This window comes from Podarcis gaigeae (genome assembly GCF_964106915.1).
Source record: "Podarcis gaigeae genome assembly, chromosome: 10".
Classification (NCBI taxonomy): Eukaryota; Metazoa; Chordata; class Lepidosauria; order Squamata; family Lacertidae; genus Podarcis; species Podarcis gaigeae.
The window spans coordinates 19,335,419-19,359,129 of NC_139686.1; the positions used below are offsets into that span (position 1 = coordinate 19,335,419).

General features: G+C 45.3%; 1 protein-coding gene across 7 annotated transcripts in view; it reads right to left on the reverse strand.

The window, feature by feature from the left end:
* The window catches only part of IQSEC3 (IQ motif and Sec7 domain ArfGEF 3), a 136,827-nt gene that overhangs the window by 79,380 nt on the left and 33,736 nt on the right, over positions 1-23,711 (reverse strand). The gene's annotated exons all lie outside the window — the stretch shown is intronic.

A 23,711-nucleotide genomic window follows, 5' to 3' on the forward strand; every position in this document is an offset into this window, starting at 1 on the left:
GGGAAGGCTAGTACACACACAAAGGTGTGTGTATGTTATTTTTAATATCACTCTAAAAATGATTATAAAAAAGAAAGTGAACTACATGGATTTACATTGCTTCCGTTATTTGTTATTCCAAAACAAAACCATTATTTTTACATAATCAATTCTGCTGTCTTCCTTCCCTCTGCTGAACAATATTGGTAAACTTTGTTATAGAAACCACATTCTGAAGCACCAGCTCATTAAAGATGAGGGCACTTTATCCTTCCAGTTGCTAGCAATTGCCATGTTAATGAATCTCACAAAACCTCACAGTCAGAATCATCGAATGACCAATGCAGTTGAGCCGATGAAACAATCTGCAGGAACACCACATCCCATCATCTCCTCCACAATTTTATTTTACAATACTTCTAACCAATAGGCCGCAATAATTTGGGGCTCTCCAAAAACAAATCTGCAACAAAAATGCTCCTGCATTAACAAGATTAAATTTCCAACAGCAAGTATTATTACAGTTCAAGATCCCTTTCAGCTTATATATTATGCAGACTTATGCCCCACCTTTCAAATGCTTCATAAGAATGGCTTAAAATAAAATATTAAAAACACCATAAAGTCACTTATAAGCTAAAAAGAGCCAGTCTACAACAGCAGCACCCAAATAAAAGAGATCAACAAAGTTAAAAACATTCAAAGTTTGGTAAAATAAAAAAGGACTTTGCCTGGATTCAGAAAGGCATCAGAGGCAAGTTTCCCTGAGGAGAACAGTCCTAAGCCAAGGTGCCACCACTGAGAAGACCCTTTCTCAAGTGGTCACGTGCTGCACCTCAGATGGTCAGGAACCTGGGAGAAGGCACTGGGGAAGGGATGTGAAGTTTCCTGCCAAGGATTATGGGATTTCTAGTCCTAGTCCCAGGTGGTAAAAGCTGTTCTGCTGAGGACTAGGAGTGTCCACTTCTCCCACTACCTCACCTTTGCCAGAAGCTAGATTTTTGGGGGCAAGAGCCAATAGCAGAGGATGGGTGAAGTTAGATGGATCTTGTAGAGTCTGCAAGCAATTAGTGCCTTGATTCCACTTACAAGAATTCAAGCAGGAGTGCTCAGTTATGCCCTGCTCAAATTCTCTGGACATCTCTAGTTCCATGCTCTCTACCACAAGCTACGGAAGTAGACATGACAGCTGTCTTGCGTAACTCCTTGCTTCGGCCCTTCGCCTGCCTTCACAGAGTGCTGTGAAAGTGAGGTGCCAGGAACGGTGGGGCTTAGCAGCGTGCCCTGATCAAGACTGTGTTTTTGCACAGGACACAAGGTTAACCTAAACAAGGGTGCGGGTGTTTCTTCCATTTCAATATGAAGTCTGAAATAAGCTGCAGGCTAGTCTTAACTTTTTACTGTCACACAATTTTCCCAACCCCATTTTAGGTATTTTTTAACATTCCCAGCATAAGGATGAATTTTTGTGCAGCTCAAAAGCTCACATATTTCTTAGTTAGTAGTGCTAATTTTGATCAAAGTTATTCGTTTTATGACTCTGCATAGTCCAAAGAGCAATCCTAGAAAAGATATGGCCATGTCATACAATGTTATAGAAGAAGCTTTGGCACAAATTCCAGGCACAGTCCAGCCTTCACCAACCTGGTATTCTCCAGATGTTTTGGATGACAACTCCCATATTTATGCAGGCTGTGCTGTCTGGGGCAGATGGGAACTGTAGTCCAAAACATTCAGAGGACATCAGCTTGGCAGACGGTGTTGTATCCTGTCTGGCTCTGCACAATCCCATGCTTTTGCCCCAGAATTCTCTGCTAAACTATATTTTGAAAAAACAACCCAGAGGTGCACCCATCAGGTTGTGTGGTCCTCTACCTTGGGATGCCTTTAGTTGCTCCAGCAGTCTGCACAACAGAAGATGGATCTCTGCATGCTAGGCTGGATCTAACTGTTAATCCCTCTTGTTTATTGGAGATATAAAAGCAGCCCCTTGTAAGCAATTTTGCAAGTTCTGCTTGGCTGGCTCATATCTAAACTGTAATTTTCCTTCAGTAACTCACTCGCTCCCACCATGCTCGCCCCAGGCTGTATCGGGACCCACAACTGCAAGGGAGAGCAGGTTTTGCCATTTGCCACCATTCCCCTGTGTTAACCAGCTCTCCCCATATTATTATGGCTCAGTTTTAAGAGCTCAGTCACCTGAATGGCCTGTACCTGCCAACAAGCTGGGCCCGTGCGCTTGGAAAGAAAGCAGCACAGCCTCCCCTGACCTCCTGAGAGTGACTCATGCCACAAAGATGCTCAGATTTTGCAGCACGATCCTGTGAATCTGCTGCTTACTTTTGGACACCAGCATTATGCAATCCCGCAACCACTCCGTCCGCACTGTGAGGGGTAGCCAGAAGTCTCCATGTGTAGGGTTCTCAGCTGATTTGTCAATCCCCTCTGGTTCTGCACTTTCCCTGGGACTGATGCCACAAAGGCAGATGAAATAATGGGAAAGTGAACACTTGGAAAGAGGATTAAAAGCACACAAGTGGAGGGTGACTGTGTCCTTTCCTTCGCCCAAAGCCAACATAACCATTATTTTGCTAACTGAGTCGGATTGCTTTAAGCACCTGCAGAGATGGCTGAAGAATCACAGAATCTTGGATTCTTGCATTTGTGACTCTGGGAGCCAGGTCATCCCATTGTCTCAAGGCTGCTGATCTCCAAGGGTTTGCAACCATTCCAGGGGGAAGAGTGACCTTGGTAGACCATGTGGCTTTCCTCTGAGGCACAATGGTGAGGGTGGAGATATAAGTATCCTGCAAGACCGAATGTGCTGGGTTTCCCATGCAACCAAGAGAACTGCAGTTAACCGCGAAGAGATCCTCAACAGCACAAAGACGAAGAGTAGGAAGGCAATTTATATAATCTTCCTTTTCTTGGCTTTGGAAATGATTAAAAAAATGATATAAATATTAAACCCTGAATGAGCCGCACAAGAAGGCTCTGTATAATTCCTGACACAAACTGCCCTGCAGATTTGCACAGACAGATGGCTAAAGATGGAACTATAAAAAGTCTGAGAAATGGGAGCACAGATTTAGCAGGTGCAAAGAGGGGAGGCAAGATTATAATTTCCCACTTCTCCATGTTTTTTCCCCATTTGCTGGGAGGAGGGTGGAGCAGAACCTCAAGGGAACATTGAGAGCTATGCTATTCCTCTCCCGACACCAAACGCCTGACAGCTGCAATTAGGCTCCAGAGCCCAATCCGTCAGCACCCCTTCTTACCCTAAAATGCTACATGCATTAGTTTCCAAATAATTTTTAATATTTGTCTTTGATTCACAGAACAAATTGATTGAATGAAGCTGCCTTCCATCTAGCTCAGTTTGGTTTTTATACATTTCTGCTGCTTTTATCAACTGCCTACTAATGTTCTAACTGCTTGTGTTCAATTTTAAGGGGGTGTAATGTGGCTTTAATGGGGTGATTATTTTATCATCGTTATCATCGCATTTTGTGATGTGTTGCCCACAAACTGGTAGCAGCTTTCCAGGGCTTCAGGAAGGAGATGGCACATTTTGCATTCACAGCATGTCCTCTTAGGCCCCAGCCTAGCTGAAAAGCGCCAATGCACAGGGACAAGACTTTCTGATAAACAAGGCATGCAAACTAAATCACACATTATTATGACATACACACTCACACACCACCAGACACATATTGCAATGGCATAGATGTGTACATGTTCACACATGAAATGCACCATTTTCCTTCCATATGGAAGCTCTCCATCTTATGTTGGAAATGTCATTTGTGTTGGCACACTCATTCATTTATGCTGGATTCTGCCCCTGAAGCGAAACAATACTGGAAACCTATTGCAAAATCAATGAATGAAATAATAGGTTTTAAGGTCCAGCTTTGACCCTGCTTTGTTTGACAACTTATAAAAGAAAACATCACTTCTATTACTGTGGCAGCCAAGGGTGATTTACCCCAAATACTGGAAAGCAGAAACAGAGACTTGTTAACAACAGTGGCGTAGCGTGGGTTGTCAGCACCCGGGGCAAGGCAAGTAATTTGCACCCCCTAACCCGTGGATTTGCGCCCCCTAACCCTAACCCCCAGATGTTGCGCCTGGTGCAGCCGGCCCCCCCTGCACCCCCCACGCTACGCCACTGGTTAACAACCTTGAAGGTCAACTAGTTCAACTCCCAGTTCAGTGCAGATCTGCAGTCAGTGGAGGTTCGTCCATTAGGCCAAATGGAGGACTGCCCAACCAACCTCACTCTGCTCAAAGCCAGCCCATCACCTACTTGCCTTCTGACTTGCAACCACTCCAGGGAGTGGCAGTGCCTGCCAGCTTCCTCCTCCTTGGTCATGGGAGGGACTCAGAAAGAAGGGAAATGGGACAAAACTACTATTAGTAGGCTCTGTCTTTCTTCTGGTTCCACCTGCTGTTGGTCTCCTTGCCTTCCTCCCTACCAGTCCTAAAGGGCACCAGCCATCACTCTCTATCATGCAAGATACAACATCTCTGATAGACAGCAGCCGTTTAGATATCTGAAGATTACTGTGATGTCACCCTGCAATCTCCTCTTCTCTAAGCTAAGAATACCCAGGTCTGTTAACTATTCCTCAAAGGACTTGGTTCCCAGGCTCCTTGCCTTCCTCTGGACATCTTGCAGTTGATGAATTAACTTCTTAAAATCTGACATCCCTTAACGGGTCAAGGTGTTCCACAGGTGGCGGGGAAAACATAGAAAAAGAGGAGCTATTTTTATTAGCAGTTAAGCGGCTAAGAAAAGCACAATTGTGTCAAAAATAACAAGCTGTGGTTGGTGTAAAAGACAGCAGGCAGTAACAAGAAACTTTTCTTGGAAAGGAAAACTGGATGCAACTTTGATTAAAAGTAATTAGCTGTAGTGTACTATAAATAGTGTGGGGGCTTTTGTTTTTTTAAAAAAAATTCTATTCTACATAGGGTTGTCTGAATGCTTCACGTATTACAGGAATCTCAAACTTGTCACTTTTTATAAGTTACAGGCATATAAGAAGCTTAATTTATACCAGGTCAAGCTATTTGTCTGTGTCGGCTAGAACGTCCTGCTTTGGCTGGCAATGTCTTTTCAGGTTCTCAAGCAAAGATCTTTCACAGCATCTGCAACCTCGTCCTTTTAACTGGAGATGCCAGAAATTGAACTGACAACATTCCGCATGCAAAGCATGTCTGCCCGGCCTCTGAGCTATGCAGGCAAGCATCAGTAGCAGGGCCAGCCCATCAGGAACTACGTGGCTCAGGCAGCAGATGGAGAGGGTGGCAAACTGCGCACTCCTCACTCTCCACCAACAGGGCCAGTCAGCCACCCAGCCACTGCTGCAAATCCACCAGCTGGAGAACTGTCCAGTCAAGACTGTTGCTGCTGCCTCTCCTCCTTTCTGCTTGCCTGGCCCCTTGCAGTAGTGGTGCAGATGTCCCTGCCTTTGTTCTCAGGAAGGGGTCCTTCCTCAGAGTGAGGCACTGTGGCAGGTGTCAACCAGAGAGTGCCTGAGCTACCAAAATACTCTCAGGCACTTTAAAATACAAGTTGAATTCCTTTGCTTAGCTTTTTAAAGTGCTGCAAAGCAGCAGTAGTGCAGGCACTCTCTGGACCCCCCTGCCCACAATGCCTCGCTTCGAGGAAGGAACCATTCCGCAGACTGAAAGCTCCAAGCACACACTCCTCTGCTGCAGCCAGGAGGGTGGGAGAGAGGAAGAATGCGGAACAAGTGAGCAGTGCAGGGAGGAAGCCAAAGCAGAGGCAGCAAAGGAGGAAAATGAAGGAGGAGGTGGCGGCAGAAAGGAAGATGTGACAGCCCTAGGGAGTAGGAGGCGGTAATGGAAGGCAGCCCAATGTCAGTGGCCCAAATCAGTAGCAATTCCATGGGAGCGAGAAGCACACAGGCAAAAATAATTCAGAATCCCACAGGAATTTGTTTCACTTTCTCCATAATTCCTTCAGATGTTTTGCGTGGATCCCTCATGTTCCGCTTTAAATGGAAGTTGGTGAAAACTCTTCCCGTAACCAAGAGAACAGTTCGCTGGATTGAAGCATTACTCAGGAAAGCCTTTTCTCTTGGCATGTTGCATATGAAGAGATCAAAGTTTGGAACCCAGCACCTATTTTAGCACCTGCTTTAATCACCATTAAGCCACCTGGCACAAGTACAACTCATGTGAACGCCTTCTTGGTTAAGCAACAGCTATTTCCCATTCACTATCATTAACACTAAATCGGTTTCTTGGGAGCAGTCCCAGCAGAACAGCTGTGCAGAGATACTGTGTCCTAATGAATAATGAGGATGCCCAAATAGGCTTGGGATGAGTCCCAGAGCATCTACACCACAGACCGAGGTTCACAGTCAGGACAGCTCTGAAATCCAGGTTTGCCACTTAGAGGCTCAAACCACTCCAACCAGTTGAGGCAAGTGCCAACTGTGACCTCCTCCTCTTGGCAGAGACATCTGTGCTTCATATTAGACTACTGTGACATGCTGTATGTGAGGCTGCCTTTGGAGACTGTTCAAAACACAACTGCTAGGCTGCTGACTTGAATCATCTCTCTCCAGCACACGGGCAGCTCTGTAGTGCTTATACCACACTGGCTCCCTGACACTTTCCAGCACAATTTAAAGTGTCAATGCTTCCTTTAAAGCCCTGAATGGCTTGGGAGCTGTGTACCATATCCAACACGAGACTGCCTGCACACTGAGGTCATCACTAGGAGCCCTCCTCAGGATGCCTCCACTATGGGAAGCAGGCGGTCGCAAGGGAAAGGGTGGAACCCTGTTACGTACACGATGAAGCTTTTACTGATTGTGCAACTTTTCTGAAGCACATGGACCTGAACTTGGAAGAGTTTGTAAGTAAACTGATTTTTTTAACTTACCAAACATGTGGTCTTTTTCCTATGCTAGGGGAAGAGCGAAACTTTGGACAAAAAACTTTTTAAGGGAACATTTTGGAACTCACATGAAAAGGCATATTTTATAGGTATAACAGCCTATACAGTGGTACCTCGGGTTACATACGCTTCAGATTACATACGCTTCAGGTTACAGACTCCACTAACCCAGAAATAGTACCTCGGGTTAAGAGCTTTGCTTCAGGATGAGAACAGAAATCGTGCTCTGGCGGCGCGGCAGCAGCAGGAGGCCCCATTAGCTAAAGTGGTGCTTCAGGTTAAGAACAGTTTCAGGTTAAGTACGGACCTCCAGAACAAATTAAGTACTTAACCCGAGGTACCACTGTATTTGCTGTTGTTCCAGATTGAAGGATCTGAACTAAAAGGTCCAAATGACAAGAAGGGGTTGTTGTTGTTTTACTAAAGATTACAAAGGATTGCCTGTTAGTATAAGCTATTCCAACAGTGGAACAGACTGCCTTGGAAGGTGGTGGACTCCCCTTCATTGGAGGTTTTTAAGCAGAGGCTGCATGACCACCTAGAAGGGATGCTGTAACTGTGGATTTCCTGCATCAGCAGCATTTGGGGCCTGATGCCGCTTCGAGGTCCCTTCCTGCTCTGTGATATGATGTGCTTTGAAAACTCCAAAAGCCCACCCCAAAGCTGCAAGTATGATGGCACCTTCAATAATGTCTGGTGCAAGGTGGTCCCAGGAACCACATGTAGCCTGAGGCCTTTTTTGATGGCCCTCAGCAACATTTGACACAGCTGTGCTTTGGGAAGGAGCCATGATGGCTCTGACAGGGTCCTAGAGTCCTGCTGCTTCCTTTCCAAAACCAAGTTAGTGCTTTCCCAGCTTTGGGAAGGATGTGGGAGGGCTCTAGGACCCTGCCAGAGCCTTGACCTTCTTCCCAAAGCCCAGTGCCTCATTTATCTGGCTCTGGGAAGGCAGTGCAGGGGCTGGAGAGGGTGTCAAATTTTGGCCTCACACACCCCCGCCCCCAACTGTGTGACAAGGCTGTGTGTGCGCCCCATGGGTTCTGTGTCAAAGTGCTCTTGTGTCCCACTTGTTCTGGGAGGGTGGACTGCCCTGGTCTAGTGGGTAACAAGACAGCTGTGTTGCTCAGTTAACATGCATCAATAATTTTAAGTCATAGGGAAGCATTGCATCTGCCTTCCCAAATATATGCAGGTGTTTGCAAGCAGGCTGTAAATTGGGGCTGGAGATGCTCCCATCAGTCAGGGAGGATGGGAAATTGGAGTCCAGCAGCAGATGGAGAGGACCACAGTTTCCCCAGCCCTGCTGTAAACACAAGCCTGTGCAGATTCATTGTGAGGCCCTGGGCAAGTCTTAGTCTCAGACCCCAATCCATCAAATGAAAATGAAATAGTGTGACCTATTTCACAAAGCTGCTGTGAGAGCACTCACTATAAAGAGAGTAAGATTGCGGGTGGGTGGGGGTTGGACTGCTTTAGGTTTCTCTCACAGGCAAAACTTATGAATGTAGGGCACCATCATGTAAATTGATGAAAATATAAATTTGCACATGTATGGCTATTAATATTTCATTTTATTGTTGCTGTTAAATTTATTACCCGCCATTCACCAGCAGGTCCCTGGATGGGTTGCAACAATTTAAAATTCAGCATTAACAACAGTTGGAATATATTACAGTCAGAGGAATGGGGTGGGTCCTAAAAACACACATCTTAGGTGTCAAAAGCCTGGATAAAGAGTTACAGCTTCAGTATTCACTACAAGCTGTATAATGAGGGTGCCAGATGCAAATATGTGGAAAGGGAGTTACACAACACAGGAGCCACCACAAATAATGCCATCTCCGGGGGGGGGGGGCACACACACCAAACTACTGAGGATGGTGCAGCTACCAAAGAGCCCCCCTCTGCAGATCTTAACACCTGAGATGGTCTGCAGGGAATACAGCAGTCTCTCAGCTATATGAAGCCTAAGGGTTTTAAACATGGCCATGAGCACCTTGATTTGGGACTGGAAATGAACTGGCAAGCTATGCAGCTGTTTTGGAACAGGGGTTATATGAGTTCTTATCTGGCCACCACATTTTGGACCAGTCGAAGTTTCTGAGTCATCTTCAAGGGCAGCCCCAAGTAGAACAAATTGCAATAATTCAATATGGACATTACCATCCAAAGGGGGTTATAGCTCATGAAGCAGCCATAGCTGGAAACAGATACGGCTAGCCATTGAGATCACCTGGGCCTCAAGGGACAATGTTGAATCCAAGAGTACATCTAAGCAACAAACCTGCTCCTTCAAGGGAAGTGCAACCCCAATCCAGAACAAGCCATCTTCTCACCTCCTGGGCTCAAGAACTGGGAATACATACCACCTCTATCTTTTCAGGACTGAGTTTTAATTTGTTGGCCACATCCAGCCCAAATACCTGTCTAGCAGCTCAGCCATCTCTCCTGTTTCCCATGGAACAAAGAAATATAGATGAGTGTTGTTTGCATGTTGGGGATACTTCACTTCAATCTCCTGATGACAGTATCTAACAGTTTCATATGGATGGGGGACACCATGGTATTGGACAGTAAAGGTAAAAGTAAAGGACCCCTGGATGGTTAAGTCCAGTCAAAGGTGACTATGGAGTTGTGGTGCTCATCTCGCTTTCAGGCCGAGGGAGTTGGCGTTTGTCCACAGACAGCTCTCCAGGTTATGTGGCCAGAATGACTAAACCACTTCTGGTGCAACAGAACACCGTGACGGAAGCCAGAGCACACGGAAATGCCGTCTACCTTCCCGCCACAGCAGTATCTATTTATCTACTTGCACTGGTATGCCCCCACATAACTACAGGTTCTGTAAGTCTATAAGGTCCCCCCCCAACCAGATTGGGGCCAGATTTAGAAAAGGGCCAGGAGGATCCTGCATTTTTAAGAGTTGTGCAAGAGAAAAAAATCTAGCAGGTGTTGCATGCAAATGACACCTGCTGAAATTCCCTTACCTACACAACTATTAAAGATGAGGGAGCCCTGGCCTATTTTTGCACCCACCTACCCACTCAAATCCCATCTTTCACTGAAAAACACAGGGCAGCTTAGGTGGAGCTACAAGTGCTCTCCCATCCATGCATCAGTCTGTTCAATAATAGCATGGCTATAGCAGTATGTTCTGCTTTCAGACCCTCACTGGGCTCCAATGTAAAACTGAGCTGCTGGTTGTTTTTTAAGGTTGTGAATCAAGCAATCTGGAGGAAGTGCTGCCAGTTGATTTCTTTGTATTAAGCTGTGGTTAAAGGAGTGAGAGAACAGCAGGTTGTGTATTCTGGTCAACTGGCAACCCCTAACAAAATTCAATTACAACACCTGTTTTTGGAGTGATTCACATATCAAGAAAAATCTAGACCCAGGACATTTTGCAAGGTGCAAATTATCCTGCCAATACCTTGTAATCTTTCTGCAGGAAAAATATTACATCAAACTTCTAAAATGCTGAGTCACGCACGCATACCAACCCAGGTTGCATAGAAAGATTTATTAACTTAATCGCAAACTTTGGAATTGTTCCATTTCTGCAAAGCTGGAAAGGAATCGGCCCTTTAAATCTTGTCCTTCCTTTCATATTAAAATGGGCATCAAAATTCATGTGTTATCCAAAAGGGGTTTCTACAGTTTTCATATTCTGCCTTATACCAAGTCACACTACTGGATTATCAAGCAATTTAGTCTACTCTGGCTCGTATCAGCTCTCCTGGATCCTAGGAGGAAGTCTCAGTCTTGCTACCCAAGACTGTCTACACCAGCCTTTCTCAATCTTGGGTCCCTAGATGTGGTTGGGCTACAACTCCCATCATTCCTAGCCGGCATGACCAATGGTCAGGGTCACATCATATTCACAAACTGGTTAGATGCCATGAAATAAGTGGCAAACTACACATTTCATCGAACCTCTGGTTTCATCTTGTATGTTTTATTTGCAAATAGCAGCTGTAGGAGGCTCCAAGCACGACTGTGGTGAGGTAGGACTCTCCCTAGTCCTCACTCCCTCGCCAACCTTTGAGTGCTTTTATATGGCTAGAATGCGTTTACGCCTCTTGCTTGCTTGGAAAGAAATGGAGGTATGTGCCAGTACATACAGACCACTTTGTTGTAAACTGCTTTGAGGGTTTTTTACCATCAAGCCGTGTCTTACCTTTGTGAAATAAATAAATATTAAAAGTGCAGAAAGGATTGCCATCTTCTGCATCCAGCCACTCTAAGCCATTCCCAAGACTTAATTACCTGCTTCCCTGATGTACAGAGATGGGATGAATACATCTGGAACTGAACCCAGGTTGATTCACAAAGGGCAGAATCTAGTTACAGTCTCTTCTCCTTCCCAGGCCCCACAGAACAAAGCAGCAGATCTTGTGGGAGCAGATCTTAGCAGACTGCATGCTCACCAATGTATGTTCTTCTGCTCAAACAAGCAAAAGCTTTAATTACAAAGGAAATTAGTAACAGCGAAATGCTCATTTTTAATTATGCTGATGAACGTTCTCTAAATCCTCTCCAGTTCTTCTGGTCTTAATTATAGTTTGTCATACTGATACCTTTGAATATGGATTCATCCCAAAGAGATTTTTTTTTTTTTTAAGTCTCACTCTTTGTGCCCATGTGCTGTGTTAGTGGAGTTTAAAAATGAAAAATAAGCAGCAAAATAAAACATCACTTCCTTTTTGCCCTTCTAACATGCATGATGAACCCTCATGAAAGCTCTAAGATTTTATCTGTGAAATTGGTAGCCCTTTCCTTACTCTTGGGATTGTGAGGTCCCGGTGGAATTTTAAAGATTAAATTACTCAGTCTTGAATAAGAACATCCTTGGATGAGACATAGAAAATGTGCCTCCATTCATTTACACACATTTGTCTGTAATGGTTTCTCATTTTCATTTGCTTCATTTATTTCTCCTGTTACTGCCATGCTCATCACCCACTTTTCTGTGTAACTTTTTAATTCCTTTAACAAAACAAAACAAAAATCCAAAACAGCGAGAGAGGTAAACGCGGCGGCAGCCGAGGGAAGTGGTGAAAGGAAGAGGACAGACAGACAATCCAAAGATATTCTAAAGATTACCATAATCAAATTTCAGCCTCTGCAATGGGAGCCTTGCAAGGTGAAAGGCAAAGCAATATAAATCAGAGCTCTTTTCAGAGATAATCTGGGACTCCATAAACATGCAAATCCCCTGCGTCTTAAGATGGAAAAGGCACAATTTCAACTATTCCAAGGGCCCTGATTGCCATCTCATTTGTGTGCCACTTTGGACCTCTGCTGGGCTTGATGGAGTCATTCTCGGTACATAATGGGAGTGAGAGGAGAAGTTGCCTTTGATTGGCAGCTGGCATTTCCACAACTGCAAGATAACATGGCAGCAGGGCAGCATGGGAATTTATGATCAAGTGCCAATCTGGAGGTCACTAGGAAGTCAATGGGGAGGTGCCATCCCCACATAGGAAATTGCAGGGCAGTGGCAGCAGAGTCATGAATCACTCCGTTCTGCTGCTTTTCAACTTTCTTTCTCCTGGGGGCAAAGCAGAAGCAGAGTTGGCTGGCAGAGGAGATAAAATACTGGGGCTACGGGAACTGGGCCTTGTAGGATTCCTCAAGTGCCAACCTGTTTCCCCTGTTTTGCTTTGTGAGGTGGTCCAAACACTATAGGCAAGATGTGTGAAGGCCTGCTGCTAGTGGCATGTTGGAGAAGGACTTGGGAGACCAGGTTTCAACTTGCCATGAAGTCCCTTGGGCCAGTCACTGGCCAATCCAACTTCAGAGGGTTGTTGTGTGGGGATTCTATGAGGAGTGGTGAACCACGTACACCACCTTGAGCTCCTTGGAGGAGAAAAAAAAGTGGGATAGAAATGTAATAATACTAGTCAAAGGCATAACGGGCTGGCAAAAGCTCAAGCATCCAGCTAAAGAAAAAGGATTGCACACCAATGAAGTGTCAAATGAAATGGATGAGGTCAAGGGATTGCTTGCTTGCACACACACATCCCAACACACAAGCGCCTGAGAATGCCCAGGTGACACTAAGTGTTGTTACGCTCCAAAAAAGAAAAAGGTAACTTTTGGTCACATCCCAGTTGAACCATGTGTCTAGGGGGGAAGGTCTGTAACAGACTGTGACAGGTTTTCATTAGTGCCATTGTTTTATCTCGCTGCAGATGAAATGGAGCTTGCTTAATTATGCTTAATGTGCCATGGAGATTAAACACTCCTTCTTCAAGGTAGTGGTGGGTGAATGAATTTCTATCTACGCTGGTCAACCAGGCTTCTGGCTTTTGCCTTATCAGGGAGGTGCAAGCTGCATGGGAATGTTAAGGTTTCCCATCCATCCTGGGTTTTTGCTCTTTAGGGGGGCTTTGTACCTATCTATCTGAACAGCAACAGCACTGGGGAATTAAACAACCGGCCATGTGTCCTACATTACAGAGACAGCCGTCTATTTGAAGGGATATAAAAGGACAGTCTGAAAGAGTTTCTACTTGAAGGGCTGTGCAGTCCAAATCTGGTTTAAAGGTGATTTAAACCATCAAAAGGGAGAGCAGACGAGAATCTTAATGTAGCCCATCAACAGCTAGAACCTGGACAGCAAAATGAGCAAGTAGACAGGTCACCGTTTCCCCCACTAGAGGAAATGTATTCCTATTTAAATTATAGAAATGATTAATACATTTGCATCTTAGCATACAAATTAGACTATGCAAATATTGCACAAATCTGTGCCCACTTTTGCCCTCTTTGGAGTGATGTATTTCTGTTTTGGTGATGCGCAAGTGGACATGCTTACTGATATTCTGTTAATTTATTTTTAATCCCCGATGGAATAGGAAAGAGCAGCTCCACTGAAATCTAGGGAGGGTTGTTTTTTTCTTAATTAGACTTGCAGGCAGAAGAAGCTCTAAAGACTCACAGGTTCGAGCTGAGATGACAACCTCATTATACAGGTCCAGATAAACATCTCAGAGATGTTCTTATAAAACTGCTTGGCAGTACTTTAAAAACACTGATGCAACAGAAGCCTATTTTGATAATTGGTCAGACCTTAATACCATCAGATTTAATCACCCGAGTCTTTTTTTAAACAATGCGTAGGCTGCAGAAAGAAATTACTTCTACATTGCCATAGAAAAGGGTAGTTTCCAATGGGGTTTCCCTTTCAAATTGATTAAGGGTTTCCCCTCAAGGCTGAGACTGCCCAGGAAGAAGAGGGTGCAAAGAAGGGCTGGTAAGGGATGTAGCCTGGAAAGACTTTCAAGGGCCAGACAGAGAGGCTTAGAGGGCTACATTTGTCACCCAGGCTCCCCATCCCTGTTCTCCAGGGTCTTGGGTGAAGGTCTTTCCAAGCCATGCCACCAGAGGTCTGATTAATGGAAGATGCCAGAGTCAGAACTTAGAGCCTTCTGCATCTCCAAGTCTTCTCCTAGACAAAAGGTGTTTCAGTGATGCAAGTACCACTCCAAAACTGAGCTCCCGGAGCTTAAGGGTGTCTGGGCATATCCAGAGTGGCTTTCCTTTCACACCAAATGCCTAGGCTTTAGGGAAGGAATTAGAAAGCCCCAATGCTTCATATTACAAAATTAACCGCTATCTCTCCCCAACACCAGCGCAAGGAAACTTAGTTTTCTCCTTCAGTGGAACTGGCTTGTTATTTCTGGAATAATTAATAGAAGTAATTTTATGCTTTATTAATAGCCCAACTACACAGCTGGATGACGCATCCCATTGATGTTACTATGGGCAGTATGTAATGAATTCTGCAGTATTTCTCCAATAAATTACTCAGCGCTTTGGGTATATTATTCACCCACCTCTGTTTAATTGGGGAATGTCATGGCCTGTTTTAGTAATTCAGAGCTGCACTATAAATTTATAAAAGCTGGGTCAGATATTTCTAAAAAGAAAGGATTTCATTAGACTAGAGAACCCATGCAGAGATACTCATGTATAAAAGGGGGTACTGGCAAAACAAACAGAGCATGAGCATAATACCACTGCGGATATACATTCGTGCCTACAGATATATTAAACCCTTCCACTTTCACTGAGCAGTGGTAAGTTGCCTGCCCTACGCAGCTGGTAGGTTATGTTGGGTTTGATGGGCTTCAAGCTGTGAAGACTATAAACTGATGCTACAGTCCTGCACTTGCTCATCCCACAAGTCCTGGTGCCCAGGCTCTTTGCATCAGGAGCCTGGGCCAAAGAGGGCTGCTGGATGAAAAGCAGGCTTCAATGGCATTAGGAAGCATGGTGAGAACTGGAGCAAGGGTACAAGCACCTTCAAATTCTTCCAAGAAGACTCATGGCAAACACCGGCTGCTCACAGCATGCTTGATTTTGCTTGCAGGCAGTCCCTTCTGCTGCCAGGTACCCTACCCTGAAGCAGCAACAAACTCTTTTTAGGGAAACAACAGAGGGCTCCTTCCAAGACAGGAGCGGCTTGCAGGGTTTCTCCTCCTTCCCCTGACTGTAAATTGAAGATGCTGCTGTCACACTGGCACTATCACCGGCTGGCCTCTTTTTCTACCGAGAATTCCGGGCATTTAATTACAACCCCAGTGATCCACAGCAAAAAGGTGCTGTCTTCATTTTACACACAGTTTGGAGAAGAAGGCATCATCAGGACCACAGAAACATGACTCAGCAGTCAGGCCATTGGTCCATCTGGCTGGAAGTGGCTCTCCAGGGTTTCAGATGGTGGTACCTCCAAGTCCTACATGGAGATGTGGGGGACTGAATCTGTGACCTTCTGCATGCAAAACAGCTGCTCTGCTGGCCTTCCTCCAAGCTGGCTTCTCCCATCTTCAAGGGAACTGCCTCTAGCCCATCTGCTGCCCTATCAGGGACCCCAAAGTAAGCTTTTTCACTTGGGCATGGGTAAGCAGACAGCAAGGAGAACCAGACTCTTTGAAAGCTGCTTTTTAAATGCTCAAAACATACCGCTTGGAGGTTTTTGAGCACACTAATGGAATGCTCAAAGGGCCCAAATCATTTTCCGGGCAAGCATAAGGTTGCTCACCCATCTCTGAAGCGAATGGCCTGGTGCACTGCAGCGTATCGGGGACAGCAACCATCCACTTAGCTGGTGACACCAGCAGAGGGGAGGGGAGAGTTATGCCCATGGGGAGCCACTCCACACCTTGTGCTTTGTGCGTAGATGGGACAGGACTGTAGCCTGAAGCTTTTGAATCTTGCCTTTAAGTGGCAAAGCACACACTCTTGTTTATTCATGAATGCAACTGCATGTGGAGGATTAAGTGAAGCACTTCACAAGCTTTGAATTTGAGCCAAGTTAATTTTCCACATATGGGAGAGTTCGCTGCTGAGATTCCAACAAGTGGGAAAGGGATCATTCTCATCTGTGCAGTTCATTCCAATACACTGATCCCTTCACAGTAAACAGAGCTGTGCATTTTCTGATGTTCGACGCAAACACAGAAGGTAGTTATTTAATGGCGGGCGGGCGGGCAAATCAGTTTGCTGAGAATATATTTTTAAAGGAAAGTTTCTAGCCTGTATGTCTCTGAGGATTTAGTTGTTCTCATATATAGGATTTCTATCCTCAGTTAATAAGTCGCATGTAGTAGCTTAGGGGGGAAATCATTTGGAAGAATGCAGAGGAAAGGAGAGGAGAGGAAAGGAAGAACAAACACCATCATTAAAATCATAAAACAGCATAAACATCTAAAACGAACTACGGGAGATTAAAACATTATTCCAGCCACATTTTAAACCCAATCATACCCATAAGTGCTCAGTTCCCCAATGATTTGACTCAACCTTCTAGCTGCATTTCAAACCCATCCATATCCACAAGTTCTGAGCCACAGCATTTTATCAGTCTTCTCAACTTCACTAAAATAATGTAATTGTTCTTATTCTGATAACTTGTTGATCCAGTAGTCAAAAGTGGACAACATGCCAGGCAGCCAGAAATGACTCACCAGAGTGTCTTCATTAACACTTTACATCAACCCACTACTGCTATGGAAACCCATGTTTCCAAAGAGGAATCACAGTAAATGCACTGAACTACCAGAACCCTTAAAAAAAAAAAATGTTCCACCACACTCCTGGCAGCAAGAGAACCAACATGTCACGCAACAGAGTGTTTGACTTAGACCAGGGAGAGCCAGATTAAATCCCTCCTCAGCTAAGGCACTAACCTGAATCAGGTTCTTCCTCTTGCTTGTCCATTCCAGTTATGAAGTTACAATGTCGATTTGGGAAAGTGCCCCATCAACTTTAGTCAGCCTTCAGCCAGACCCCACCTGCTTGCCTCCTGACTCCAGCAGGTAGCCCTGACTCTCAGCTTCCTCCTCCTTAGCCTCAGTTTTGCCCTTGTAAAACTCAGCAAGGACAGAGCTCAAATGAGTTGGCTCTGTCTGACATTGCCTATGGCTCCAGCTACTGCTGAGACTTCCAGCCCAACCAGTTCCAATGGGCATCAGACAACAAAGCAGGGGGGAAATGCCACAAACGCCACCTTGGGTAAAAGGCAGGACACAAGTGGAAATATATATAACAAAAGTTTGACTGGAGCTAACTGTAAGAGCACACTGCAAGTTTACTCTTAACTCTTGCCAGAATTGTTGCATCTATACACATCTCTTCACTGCTTGCCGCATCCTCTCTGTGTGGCCGTCTCAGGGAGGCTCCACTCCTCCTGGCTTTCTCTATTTGCTTACCCAGCTTTCTGACTCTTGCCCTTAATTCCCATTGGATGAGCTTCTCCAGCAACCACATATTGCTTTTACTTCCTATGGCCCAGTTGAAGATTTTTAGAGAATTACTATCTGGACATTTGCCTTAAGGAAATAAGCCCTTCATTCATCCTGTTCTAAAACTTAAACAGAAGCCAGCAAGTTTTTTAAAAATGAGAAAATAGGGAGGCACTGATAGAGGACTGGACAAATTCATGGAGGATAAGCCTATCAGTGGTTACTAGCCACAATGGCTATGGACTGCTTCCATGGTCAGAGGCAGTAATGCTTCTGAATGCCAGTTGCTGGAAACTGCAGGAGGGACTGTAGAACTGCAGAGTTGAAGTCCTCTTGTGCTCAGGTCCTGCTTGCAGGTTCCCCATAGGCATCTGGTTGGCCACTGTGACAACAGGATGCTAGACTACATGGGCCTTTGGCCTGATCTAGCAGGCTCTTCTTGTGTTCTTGTGACTCCTGTTTCATCTCAAGAGAGTGCGATGTAAAGAACCTACGACGAGTGTCCTATATAGGCAATAATTGGTGGAATTCACTATTCACTAAAATAGTTTTCCTCAACCTGGTGCCTTCTACATTTTGGACTGCAGCTCTAATTGGCCCCACCCAGGCAGGCCGCCTCCCTGCTGGCTGGGGCTGGGTGGGTGCAGTACAAAATAGTTGGAAGTACACAAGGTTGGGGAAGGTTGCACTGGAAGTTCACAAAAGATGGAAGAATAATTATCACTAGTAAACAATATCTTCAATGCACACCAAGCCTTTCGGGGACATAGCAGGGTAAAAATTCAAAGAAACGAATAACTCTCCTATTAAAAGAAGAAGTATTTGTTAACCAACTGCTAATATTAGTAGGCTGAAAGACCAATCTGAGAATGTTAAAGTGATCCAGAAAAGAGCCGCTTAATGGCTGTGGGGGGACAGGACACTCAAAGTTTAATTAATTGTTAATCCACTATTAATACTTAATTGGGTGGAAAAGTTAATAAGTTGAGAATCCTATTAGTGACACAGAAAAGAAGAAGTTACATGCAAAGGGAACTAAACAACTGGACTTAATTGTTCAATTCTTCTCCCGGAAGAATAAAAAAGGAACATAATCAGCTGGTGAGAAGTTTGCCATAATTTTTGTCCAATTCAGTCCTAAAGACTATCATTCACGCCTTCTTAACTTCGAGGTTAGATAATACACAGTCTAATTGGGTGACTCTAGATGAGTGTCCTCGAATGCACTGGCCTGCCTTCCAATGGATGTAGCCACAGAGAGCTTATTACATCACTGCTCCAGCATCCGCAATGGCTTCTTAGTATCTTACAGGCAAAATTCAATCTTCTGGACTTGACATAGAAAGCCCTTTGTGGCTTCAGTCTTATACTGTCCTCAACTGTCCAAAACAGGCATGTACTAAAATTATGTACCTATGCAATCTGAAGTAATAGGCCATTATATGGCATTTGATCATAAATACCACTTCCAATCCATTGCCCACAGCTCTGTTGCACAATTACTGCTTTATTGCACTAGTCTGGGCTGCACTTTTACTCATGAGCATTGCCTTCTGGCCCTAATGCCCTCAGCTGCTGGTGCACCGTTTTCGTATTGCATTAGATCACGCTGGAGAAAGGAGGGTGAGAAACTTCAGGGTAGCCTGCAGTGTACATTTCCCTTTGAGGAATGCCGTATTTTTCGCTCTATAAGACGCACCTGACCATAAGACACACCTAGTTTTAGAGGAGGAGAACAACAAAAAAAATATTCTCTCCCTCTCTGCTCAGTGCCTCTCCAGCAAAGCGGGAGGAGAAACAGAAGGGGCTCCATTTCTCCTCCCGCTTCGCTGAAAGGGCGCTGCGCAGCTCTCCCTCTCTGCGCAGCGCCCCTTCAGTGAAGCAGGAGGAGAAACTGAGAAGCCTACATTCACTCCATAAAACACACACACATTTCCCCTTACTTTTTAGGAGGGGAAAATTGCATCTTATAGAGCGAAAAATACGGTACCTGGCTGCAGCAAACCTCTCAACGTCACAACCAGCTTATACATGCATGGCATTGGATTTTAACCTCAATGCTGTTAACCTCAATGAGCCCTTGGAAAGTGTAGAGGGGCCAGACACCCCAACAAATCAATAAAGGATGGTGATTAAATAGATTCCCACCTGCCTGCATGTAATCTATCTGCAGCAGAGATGGCATGAGTAGAAAGAACAAGGAACAAGAACTGAATATTGGATATGGTAGAAAAGAAAGCCAGGCTTATCACGGCGTACCTCAAACAGGCAACAAAATCATACCTTTAGCCAAGTGATTGCCATGAATAGTGCAGCAAATCAGGGTGCGGAGTAGGGGGGGGGGGAGAAAAATACCATAGTCCCAAGAAGGGCTCCAGCAGGAACAGGAAATAGTATCACTAGAGCCTCAGACACAGGCAGCAGGAACGTCAGAGAATGCTGTTCACCACACTAAAGAGCACGGAGGAAGAAAACGTTGCCTCAGATAATTGATTCCCATCTGTAGTTCTGCAAGGCAGCTCACAGCTAAATGCCAGCAACAGGGTAACCTGCGGACTGGAGTCTTTAGTCTAATAGCTGCAACATACAGAAAGGCTCTACATGCTTTTAGAGCAAATGCCTAGTTGCTATGCAAAACGGTTACGCATGTACCAGGTCAATTAACATGTTTCCCTCCTTTTGTGTACAGACTGCATCAGACCTTAGCTTTTGGCACAGGGATAATGTCTCAGCACTCATATGGAATTGCCGGAGTCCCAACAAACAAAGGAATGCTATTTCTGCCTTTGCACTCCACTTGCAAAGAAAGACACCTCTGCAATAGGACCAAACAGGAACATGACATCATTTCCCTTCCCATGGGGCAGCTAATGCCATCTATCCCATGTGAACAACTGCTTTCACACTAGGGGGGAAAGTGTCGAGAGCCGGGTTGTTGAAGCAACAAAGAAAAAAGGAAGGTTGAAATAAAGCCCTTTAGATTTCTCTGCAGTGTGCCTTTTAAGGGTTGTAGCATGGCCAGCACCCACGAAGGCATGCAGGAATGCTTCACGAAAGCATGCAGAGCAACCTTGAATGTGCACACTAGGAAGGAAGCATAATCATTGCCAACCAAAACAGCAATTTCCAGCTAATACCACTCATTTATTCCTCTAAAAAATGAATATCAAATATGGATTTATATAACTGATCTGATGTACGGAATGTTCTTGAGACCATATGAAACCATAAATCATCCTGCAAGGACCTTTGGCCCTTCAGATCAAGCCATTGGCCATGCTTACTAGGGCTGCTGGGAATTATAGTTCAGTACATTCGGACGCAGGTGATGTTGTGGGTTAAACCACAGAGCCTAGAACTTGTCAATCAGAAGGTTGGCGGTTCGAATCCCCACAATGGGGTGAGCTCCCATTGCTCAGTCCCTGCTCCTGCCAACCTAGCAGTTCGAAAGCACATCAAATTGCAAGTAGATAAATAGGTACTGCTCCGGCGGGAAGGTAAACGGCGTTTCCGTGTGCTGCTCTGGTTCACCAGAAGCGGCTTAGTCATGCTGGCCACATGACCCGGAAGCTGTACGCCGGCTCCCTCGGCCAGTAAAGCGAGATGAGCACCGCAACCCCAGAGTCGGCCACGACTGGACCTAATGGTCCCTTTATCTTTACATGGGGGGGGGGGGAGGTTCCGCCACATGCACCTTAATTTCCAACATCCTAGCAGATTCTAGTGTGAACAACAGCCCATGAAACAGCTAGGCAGTTATGAGCAAGCTTGATTCTCACTAAGACTGGTGAAGGGGCTGGGGGAAGGACCCTTTCCAGTCTGAGAGCTGCCCTGCCTTTTGAGAAACCTTCTGAGAGCCACTTCCTAGGTGGTGGACAGGGACAGTGGCAAAAACACGTGGAGCAATTGGTGTAAATTTTACCTTTGTACAATATGGGCTAGTAACTACAGAGAGAGAGACCCCTCTCTGCCATTCAACTAGACAAGCAAGATGCTTTATCAGGATGCAAGGATACATTCCAGCCAAGCAGAAATATTTAGGCCCAGTGAGTGGGTGTGGCCTGGAGGGAGGGGGTGTGGCCTTGGGAGAGTTCCGAGGGCCAAGCAGAGAGACTTAGAGGGCTGCGTTTGGCCCCTGGGTTTGAAGTTCCCCACCAGTGAGGTACAGCTTCTGGGCAGCAGGGCTTCCCAGAGAGCAACTCTTTTAACTTTCCTCCATGTAGGTAAGAGGTGGAGAACCGGTGGCCCTCCAGGTGTTGTTGACTCTAACTCTCATCAGCCCCAACCAGTATGGCCAATGTTCAGAGCTGAATGATCACTGGAATACAACACTGTATAGAGGGCTGCAGGTCCCCCATCCCTGCTGTGAATGAATGGCTGAGACTCACACCTATGGGAAATAGCGAAGAGTAAAACTTTCCTTCTACAACCAACAATGGATGGTCCAACCTGCAATGAATTATAAATGTTTTCCTTCTAGACTAGCAGCTGATCAACCCTAATTGTGATGGAAACTTTACATTGGAACGTAAGTAGCTGCCTTATACCAAGTCAGGCCATGGGTCTATTTAGTTCAGCTTCAGCTATACTGCTTGGCTCTCCTCTTAGAGATGCACACAAAAGCCTGAGCTCTGCACTATGAAGTTATGGCTGAACTTCCCATAGCCGAGAATAAATCATCACAACTGAGTTCCATTCTCACAAATCTTCATGTAAAAGTAAAGCAATCCAAAGACCAGGCTGCATTCTCTTGCTGCTCTTTTATTCCGCCAAATCTAGCCCCATAAGCATTCTGCATTCACAAATCTATCTGCACATCTGTTTCCTGACAAAACAATTCTCGCCGTGGCCTCAAAAATGGCTTGGAAGAAGTTAACATGGGTGGTAGGTTGCTAACAGGCTTTCTTTTTTCAATAACGTGCAAACAAAATTTCTTGGGAGAAAGTTTCTTTTCTCCTAAGAATTGCCAATGGAGGAAAAAATGACAAGGCTGCCTAGATCTGCAAAGCAGAATGCTTTTGTGACATCCACAGCAAGCAGGTCAACTTCATCTCTCCCTTCATACCCAGGAGAAGGGTAAGCATGCTGTGTCCAGGGCAGCTGTTTACCAGCTCCATCCGGTACGCAGGCTGAGACCCTATCTGCCCGCAGACTGTCTCACCAGCGTGGTGCATGCTCTGGTTATCTCCTGCTTGGACTACGGCAATGCACTCTACGTGGGGCTACCTTTGAAGGTGACCCAGAAACTACAACTAATCCAGAATGCAGCAGCTAGACTGGTAACTGGGAACGGCCGCCGAGACCACATAACACCGGTCTTGAAAGACCTACATTGGCTCCCAGTACGTTTCCGAGCACAATTCAAAGTGTTGGTGCTGACCTTCAAAGCCCTAAATGGCCTCAGTCCAGTATACCTGAAGGAGCGTCTCCACCCCCATCGTTCAGCCTGGACACTGAGGTCCAGCATCGAGGGCCTTCTGGCGGTTCCCTCACTGCGAGAAGCCAAGTTACAAGGAACCAGGCAGAGGGCCTTCTCGGTAGTGGCACACGCCCTGTGGAACACCCTCCCACCAGATGTCAAACAACTACCAGACTTTTAGAAGACATCTGAAGGCAGCCCTGTTAAGGGAAGCTTTTAATGTTTGATGTATTACGGTATTTTAATATTTTGTTGGAAGCTGCCCAGAGTGGCCGAGGAAGTCCAGCCAGATGGGCAGGGTATAAATCTATTATTATTATTATTATTATTATTATTATTATTATTATTATTATTGGATTATCAATCTGGCAGTCCTACCTGTGTGCCCACCCTGACCCCACCTTGTCCCAATAAACAACAGTGATCCTGCAGCTGCCAGCTTTGTGGCACCACAATGCCATGCTGGTCACTCCTGTTCATAGCTATTTACATGTTTATTAACCCTCTGCCACTGACTGAGCTAACCCAAACTACTATCTAGCAACCAAGCTACAGTACCTCAGAATGAATTCCTTACATGCCTAGAGATGTCCTAGGAAAGGAGTGATAGTTGCCTTGTATAGGAGGA